This window comes from Sander vitreus, chromosome 1, assembly GCF_031162955.1.
Source record: "Sander vitreus isolate 19-12246 chromosome 1, sanVit1, whole genome shotgun sequence".
Lineage (NCBI taxonomy): Eukaryota > Metazoa > Chordata > Actinopteri > Perciformes > Percidae > Sander > Sander vitreus.
Genome location: NC_135855.1, coordinates 28,612,087 through 28,621,344, shown reverse-complemented (window position 1 = coordinate 28,621,344; position 9,258 = coordinate 28,612,087). Strand labels below are relative to the sequence as shown.

General features: G+C 39.1%; 1 long non-coding RNA gene across 1 annotated transcript; it reads left to right on the top strand.

Annotated features, from left to right (window-relative positions):
• The first annotated feature begins 5,887 nt into the window (after positions 1-5,887).
• On the top strand, positions 5,888-8,722 carry LOC144522638 (uncharacterized). The gene is made up of 3 exons (XR_013502423.1): positions 5,888-6,192; positions 6,826-6,878; positions 8,675-8,722. It is a non-coding gene; the product is annotated as an uncharacterized LOC144522638 (long non-coding RNA).
• Positions 8,723-9,258: the final 536 nt, after the last annotated feature.

The window sequence follows — 9,258 nt, the reverse complement described above, 5'->3', positions numbered from 1 at the left end:
AATGCTTAAACCCACCACTAGGTAAGGACATTGAGAATGACAGGAATGTATTCTAATCAAGAGTTATGGAAACTTACGTAGTGCACTGCAGAAATGGTGTTTCTCTGACAAGTCGGAAAATTTGCCAATTCTGCATCCAATCCAATAATTGCAGCCAGAATCCCACCAACAGGGCGAGAGAAAACCCTGCGCACAATGAGCTAATGAAATCAAACGTGCAGTGCGGTTTTGCATGTTAATGCTGGCAGCGGGTGTCGATAGCGTTTAAAGATGTCAGCAGGTGGATAGCGAGATGGATGGCCCTCTGCCTGCCTTTCACTTCCCACCCCAAGGAAGTTAAACAGCATCTGCCTTAAATAGAAAACTTCAATATCTATTTAGAGAGAGGGAGGGAGCACTTCGAGTGAAAGATAGAAAGAGGGGAATGGGTAAGAGAGAAAGAGAGTTAGAGAAAGAGAGAGAGGGGGAGAAAAGAAAGAATTGAAACAAGGCAATAAGTCCCTGACCTCAAGTGCACATTGCGACACATTGACGCCGTTGTCATTTGTTAATCAATAGAAGTGCTATGCAGGCTATACATTTAATGGCATGAGATTGGCAAACCTGTAACAAAATTAAGGGAAGACTAAGACCACAGCCTGTTTTTCTGTTCAGTCAATTTACAATCTCAATGACTTCAACAGTGCAGAGGGAAACATGACTTTGAGTCTCAGATCACTGCCACATCGAAACCTCATAGCTCCAGGTTTGGAAAATTTTAAATGTTAGACGAAAGGAAACCAGTCTGTGCTACAAGGAATGACAAACATTGCAACAGAATCTGACAACATGAGTGTGTGTGTGTGTGTGTGTGTGTGTGTGTGTGTGTGTGTGTGTGTGTGTGTGTGTGTGTGTGTGTGTGTGTCCCTTATTAAGCTCCATCTTCATTAATAACAGCTATGCTTTTTAATTTCTTTTGCAGGGCCTAAATTAAATGTGTCATCGTTTAAAATAGATAGTGTAGGTCTCACATGTCCTCTCTTCCTTTCTCTCTCTCTGTCTGTCTGTCACCATCATGCATGCACGCACACAAACAGAGAGGCGCTTTGGGATAATTTATAGGATAAATAAAGCATTGCTCCAATTAGTCTTAAGTCAAATAAATTAGTAATAAATTCAATCAGCTCGATTTTATGGGGTTAAGATTCATGATGTTGGTCGCTGTGGAAATATATTCTCTAGGCAAGTACATTATATTAGGGCCAGAGAGTAAAGACAATACAACGCAGGGTAATCACTGTTGTGATAGGATATCTAGAAAACCCAAGAAAAAGAGTGTATTGCTGTGTTGATCACTTATAAAAGTTTTTTTCTTTTAATTGTTAGTGTTTGTTTTTCATTGCATGGGGAAGGTGGGTATAAAAGGACAGTGAACAGGGGTTGGTTTTGAACAATCAATTCTTGCAGTAATGTATATGAGCAGATACTGGCACAAACATGTTTATGTAATATTGTAAGTATATATACTGTGTGGACTAATGACTCAAATAATTCAGAATAATGTATGTTGCCCTCCAATTATAGGAGAAATAAAAACTTGATCACAAAAACAATTTTCTATCGTTAATTACCTGATAGAATTGTTAAAACGTAGCATAACGCCATAAATGAGAATACTTAACATTAAATTTGACTTTCAGGTCTAGGTGGATACTTTAAGAGATTATTCCAATTTCCAGTCTAAAGTTAAATATCTTTAAAATAATGTCATATTCTAAATAGATTTTGCTGTAATTCATTAGTCCTCTACCCAAAAGAAGCTTGCTCAGAGAACAAATATTAATGTCGCAGTGTGGCCTAGTTGTAAGAGACTGCTCCATAACCACAGGCTCATGGGGAATCTTTGATTTGTGATGATTTGATCTTGCTAACGGCAACTCAGTAAACTTGTATCCTGCTGAAACAAATCCCTACCTGACAAAAGCTGTAAATCCAAAATGTCAATGCCATAACAAAGGAGGAATTTACTTAATACAAATGTTTATCTGCTCATTACTGTAAAACTTAAATCTTATGTAGTGTCATATCAAGAAGCCAGGTTTTACAACACATTATTACGTTCATTCAGAGGACACTTTTGTCCAAAGTGATTTTTTTTTTCCCGCCTGCTGGAAGAGATTTAGTCCTTTGCTTGAGAACCCTGCGATATGTGGAGAAGCACTGCAACCTGAGCTACAGTTTCCCTGGGTTTTCTGAATAAACGCACTAAAACGACACAGACACACTAGTCAGAAAGGCTGTAAGTACACCCGAGAAGATAACAGTTTATTTGCTGCATAACAATAAATTAATAATATAAATTAATAATTAATAATATAATACAATATAATTAATAAATTAAACGTGTGTATGTGGAGGTAAGGTGTAATTTAGGTGTGTGTGTGTGTGTGTGTGTGTGTAAAGCGCATACAACAGTGTCACCCCTGGGGGGGTCAGATAGAAGGCCAGAAGCACTTGAGGAGGAATGAACAAGTGTCTGTGTTCACACTGATCTCCCTGCTCTTCTCATGTGCGTGACTTTGTTTTACAGCAGTGTCTTCTGTACCTGAGCTGGCGTCAGCCCGCCACTTTTTTTTCTCCCGCTCTTTTAGTCTTTCTCTGTGCGTTGGTGCATTCATCTTTCTCTGAGAGCATGGCAGGGCGCGATCACTTTGTCCTCCCGTTCATTGCCAGTTCCTGTCCTCTGTCTCCCCTGTCTGTTTTTTGCACTGTGCTCTTTTCTCTGACTCTCTCTCTCGCTCTTATCCTATTGTTGGCTGTTGTTCTCCTCCTTCTCCCCCACTTCTCCCTCACCCTTTTGCTCTCCCGCTCCCGTTCTGTTCCCTCTGTGCTCGTTCTGTCTCATGGGCCCTGACCGGCCGTTGTGAACCCACAGAGCCGCGGTGACTTTGGTACACAGTACAGCCTAGTTGGTAGAAGTCAGTGCAGAGACTACAGATATGAGCTGTAAACTTTTTTTCCATCTAGTCAGCATAAAAGTATGTGTGTGTGAATAGATCCTGTTGCATGCAAGTCCTCCATCTCTCTCAGAGTGTGTGTGTGTGTGTGTGTGTGTGTGTGTGTGTGTGTGTGTGTGTGTGTGTGTGTGTGTGTGTGCGTGTGTGTGTGTGTGTGTGTGTGTGTGTGTGTGTGTGTGTGTGTGTGTGTGTACGTGGTGGATCCTGTTGCATGGTAGTCCTCTATCAGTGTCTGCCTCCTGATCTGATTGATTGTTCTGGGTAAATTAGGACTGGGCGCTGGTGATGGGGACAGGAGTGAGTTACACCCTTCACCCCTGTCCTTGCCCTCCACCCTCTTTCCTTCTCCTCCTCTGTGTCCCTGCTTTTATCATCTTCCTCTATGTCCTCGTCCTTTCCACTTAACCGGTTCTGTCTCCTGCATTTTCTGTTTCTCATCTCCTCTCTCTCCTTTGTTGTTTCTTTTCTTCCCCCTCATCCTCGTCACAATTCTTGTATTGTTGAGCTGCAATTTTTCCATCAAATGTTATGTCATGTGGCCTCCTCTTCAGCCATCAGTTACACTTTCCCTTTACTTATTTATAGAATAAGTAATGCACAGTACAATCAGACTTGTATAGTACAGTATAATCAGAATGAGTACCCTTTATATTACAAATGCAGTTAGTAGAATTTCTGTCGAAAAATGTGTACTGTAAAAGGTTTTCGATTTGTTCGGTGCATTACCTTTCCTCACCTTTACTTTATCTCTGCAAAAAAATATAGCATATCTATCTATTGGATATTATAAGACCACTGCTTATTACTTGATGTGTATACACATGCATCATACACATCTGCATTCATTGTCCAGTGAGGAAAAACTTGAGATTTGTTGTAGGCTTCACTTATTTCTGACATGTTCCTCTTTGATCCGTGAGAGGCTTGAAATGTCTGATATTTTGTGTCAGATATGTTTTTTTTTATTCTTCAAAAATGACATATACTCCTTCTCCCTCATTGAAAGATTCTGAATATAATGTATAAATGTGCAAATATTGTTCATTTTCAAAGATGTGTCACATTTTACAGAAAACTTAATTCTCAGTGTATGAGCACTGGAGGTTTCCAGTTTTCACAGGACACTGTAAGTTACAGGACTCTTATACTGTAAGTTACGTATTGGACCACAATTGGCTCCAAATGAGTTGTGATGTCACAAAATCCTTCTGGTACATCCACATATAAAACTCAGACTTAAGTTGAGCACAGAGAAACTACTTCTTGTGAAAAAAGCCTTCAATTATCCAACTATGCACAGTGACGCTCAAGCATCACAGGCAACGAACAAGTAAGAAAACATTTTGGAGTGGTGGGGGACTACTAACTATTATTAATACATGAATGGAAATTAAACACACACTTTCTGACAATGTCTGAAGAGAACTCCAATGTGGCAGTCTCTCTGTGTGATATATCATTACTTTTTCAGTCAAAAGTGGGACTAACATGTCCTTCTTTTGGGAAACAGGAGAATGAACAGCACAATTATCGGACTGTAACGTGCATGCAGAATAGAAAGGCCACTCAATTTTTCTTTTTTTAACTAAGATAATTTAGCTGCAGGATTTAATTGCAAAACATGTAAATACTTAATAACTTCAAACTTTGTGGATCTGTTCATTGTTTTTTATTAAGAAAAACAATTTTAACCATCTAAATAATGCCATGGCATTACCATATCAATTGATCTGATTCACTTTTACACATCAATACACATATTTTTATCAATAAATACATGAGGAGTAAACACATGTTTATATACCAAGACTACCTACACCATACTACCTTATAGACTATATACCATAGACTCAACACACACCAAAAACAGAACTTTTTGTTTTGAGGTTGTACTTATAGTGTTGTTAACCTGTGTGTTTATAGAGAGAGGGGGGGATTAGCAGAGAGAGAGAGATTGCCAGGATATAAACTGGTGTGCATTGACCTATTTCTGGGATGTATTGGAAATTATTTATGGAAGGTTATTCTCAAATTCTCAATCCTTTCCTCTCCCTTTCTCCTCTCCCGTCCTCTGGTTGTTACTCCTAAACTGCTGAATTGGTAATATTGTCAAAAAAGCTGCTAGCAAATGTGGTTGGGAAACTGGACTCCCCTCCTCCATAAATAGATGTTTGTTTCTGCTCTCTGTTTGTTTGTATTGCCTCTTTCTGGATCGGGCCTGCAGGGACTATTTTTCAGAAAAGACAGCAAGGCTTTGGGGAATACTTAGACTTCCTCTTTTCTACCCTCCCTTCCACTTCTCCCCTCTTTTCTTGTTAAGATATCTCTCTTCTCTTTCTCTTTCTCTTTCTCTTCTCTTCTCTTCTCTTCTCTTCTCTTCTCTTCTCTTCTCTTCTCTTCTCTTCTCTTCTATCATCAGTTACCTAATCATTTTCCCCTCTCATACATAATATTTTTGTCACTCTCATATCCTATTCTCTGATATACAGAACAAAATGTATTGTGTATTTTATATTTTGGTTCAAGCTGACAACCCACATATCTTTTACTAATTCCTTTTCAGCTTTGTTTGCTTAGTTATAGACACAACATAAACAGATATTTACTTTCATTTTGTTTTCATTTCCCAATTTTTTCCCTCATAATCCCCAAATATATATTTTTTTGTTTTTGTCCATCTGTCACTTTTTTGCTATGCTACAACATATGTTATGCTTTCAAAGCTTCTGCTGCTGCTTTACAGTAAATCTGTTTTTCCTGCAGGAGGACTCTGGCTGACTGTCGGCAGAACGCTGGTGTCCTGAGGTGGCACATCAGTTTGGTCAGTTCGCCCAGCACTCCTTCCTCTCTTCTTTCTCCCTCCCTTCCTCTTTCTCTCGCTTCCTCGTTCTCATACTACCCGGCACTCTCTTGAAAAAAGAGAGAAGCCCTGCTACATGGCTTAGAGAATGCGCTCTGCCTCTCAGCTGCATACAGAGAGAAGAGAGGAGAGAGGGTAAAGGGAGAAATAAAGAGGAGTGGAGAAAGGCAGCGACACACTTGCATCTGTTGTGGCAGCGTCCTGCAACCGAGAACCAAATGAGAAAGGCAGATAGAGTATGCCAGAGTGAGAGGAGAGAGTGAAAGAGAGGAGATGTCAGACTGCCGTGTCCTTGAGAACTGCAGCACAACTCTTTGAAGAGAGCCGGGAGACGGTGTGAGTACCGTGCATCTCAGCGGGACATGAGTGTTTTCTGTGTGTTGCATGGTTGTACATGGTTGTGTGTGTGTGTGTGTGTGTGTGTGTGTGTGTGTGTGTGTGTGTGTGTGTGTGTGTGTGTGTGTGTGTGTGTGCGTGCGTGTGCGTGCGTGTGTGTGCGTGTGAGTGTGTGCGTGTGTGTGCGTGTGTGTGTGTGTGTGTGTGTAACCTGCTGCTTGCACGCTGACCTGCCAAGCTTACAGTGAAGGGGGTTTGGCTGCCGATCTTCTCTGCTATTGTCTGCCTGCCTAAGTGTTGCTGACAGGGGATTATGGCAAATACAAAACGCCGTATGGACCAAAGAAACACAGTGCCAAACTTCATAGACACAAGCATGCATGCATGAAGCTCCATGTTGAGAGCTCTGTTTGACTGTACTCGCTTTGTTGTGTGTGTGTGTGTGTGTGTGTGTGTGTGTGTGTGTGTGTGTGTGTGTGTGTGTGTGTGTGTGTGTGTATGCGTACATGCGTACATGTGTGTGTGTGTGTCAATGCCATGCATAGGTATCTGGTTTAGTTTATTTATGTTTATTGTTACTGTTATTTCTGAGCGGCCATAGTAATGTAAGTATCTTACATTTTCTTACACTAGCTCATCGTGCAGCAGCACTGAAACCACCTGTAACTATGCAGAAAAAGTTCATGGTGAGTCAACATTACAATCTATACTCTGACCTAGGGCCTAATACAACCTAAAACTACACTATTGTATTATAATTATTTTATTAAAGGAAGTTTAAATACAGTAGGACTTTATAAACTGAGCAGCAGCCTGCAAAATTAAGGACTAACTGATTATCCTACCCAGTGGCCTTACAGTTTAAAGTTCAAATAAACACTTTGGAAAATACTGTCTACCTGCCAAATAAATTTGAATTCAGCTACTGCGCTTAAAGTGGGCTTGTGGTTTCTGTTAAGTTTGTTCAAACCCTTTGAGGTCTCGGGATCAGAGCCAAGCGGTGTGACCCATTAAACTATTTGAAACTAATCATAGGCCACAAGCCACACAGCATGCCATGGAGCCCAGTTGGGTTACACTCATCAAAATATAATGAGAGTCAACATGTCACTCATGTTTCTGAAGTCGTTCTCGAGATGAATGTCATTACTGAAGACGTGTGCCATTTTCTATTTATATACATATATACATATATAATATTCTAGGTAGGATAACATCACACACCCAAATCTAAAAATGCCCATGTTGCGTCATGTCTTATGAAGCAATGTGGATATCACATGTCTAGTATCATCGCCTGTGTTTGATCATTTGTAGGAAGACAAGTGTGACAGAGATCATACTCTCCACGATATATTTAGATATTAAATTATGGCATACTAAGTGCATAGCTAGCATACCAAAGGATGTATATCATTTCTCTTTCTTGTAGCACCAGTTATGAAAGGCATATCACTGGATTCATGTTTCCAATCAACATTAGTGTTGTATCGTAAATTATATTGATTTTTTTAGCTCCTTGTACCTTTAAAGGAAACCCTTGTAGGACTATATATATATATGATTTAATACCATATTTTCTTTCTGTGTTGTTATTAGAGCTTCATTCACCAGTTTACAGTAATTCTACAGCAAATAGTATATTATAGTATTATACTGCATGCATGTATTTGAAACACCTAACTGTATAAAGGAGTGGTATACCTTTTCTCACTCTCCATACTTGAATATATAACCCTAACCCTAAGCCTAAAACTAATGTTTTTTGTGAATGACAAATGTTTAAATATATCTTCAAGTAAATTCTTACTTGCTTTTACCAGTATGTACATTATTATACATTGTATAACAGTACATGGCAAAAAAATTGTTTTTCCAGCATGCTTCATATCATAACTAATGCTCTCAGCATCAATGAACTGAGAGTAGTAACAGGCAGAGTTGATGTTGTCCACAGTATATATATTTAGACTGCAGAAACTGTCCTCAGGGTGAGCATGTAAGTGTGCAGTATCTAGTGAGATTGTGTGTGTGAGAGCATGGTGTGCAAATGTTTGGGTGTGTGTGTGCACGCAGTGTGTTTGTGTGTGGTAATGTGTTTTAGGCTGTTCCAGCTAACCAATTGAGGTCAGCCGCTCAATAATTAAAGCGTGTCACTGGTTAGTGCAGGAGCTGGGTCAACCAATCAGAGAGACTGATGTCAGATCAGAATGAGAGAGAGTGACTGTTAAAAGAAAGAGAATGGGAGGATAAGGAGAGACGGAGCCTGGGACTTAGAGGATGAGAGATGCAAAGTTTAAAGATTGAGAGTATGATGTTTTTCATATGAGCGTTCTGAGTAGGTGTTTAGATCTACACTTTTGAAATGCTGCTGCTCAGTCTTGTACTGTGTTGTGCCATGTGTGTCCCATTTTTTCACTTGTTGCAGTATAAATCCAACAAGTTTCCCAACTACAATATTTTTTGTCTAACCTTATTACAGTTTCTGAGGACTAAGCACACCTTACAGCAGTTACCTGAGTTGAAGAATATCAGGTAAGACGAGTGGTGCTATGCACTCATTGTTATAAGATTTTTTCTTAATGATCAAGACAGAAACAAGTTTCAATACTCTGATAATAGCTTACTGTACATTTCAATTACTTTAGATCTTCTTTTCCAACTAGTTTAAATATTTCAGATCTAAAAGTGACTGGAAATAGTACATGTGATAGAAATATAATATACATTTTTAACATATATAAAAGGACATTAGGGAAATGTGTAAGCATGCATTTTACCTTAGTTGTTCTCGTCAAAGTGTGTTCAATTTTAGAATGCTGAAAACTGGCTCATTATTATTTTACAAATAATGCTAATTTTTAGCATTTATATTAGCACTGATTTATTTGTCTTTGACTAATATAGATAGATAGATAGATAGATAGATAGATAGATAGATAGATAGATAGATAGATAGATAGATAGATAGATAGATAGATAGAAATTTTAGGAAAGGAAATTTTAGGATATTATGTTTAGCATCATGAGGTTAAGCATTGGCACAGTGGTTCACACCCCAGGGGG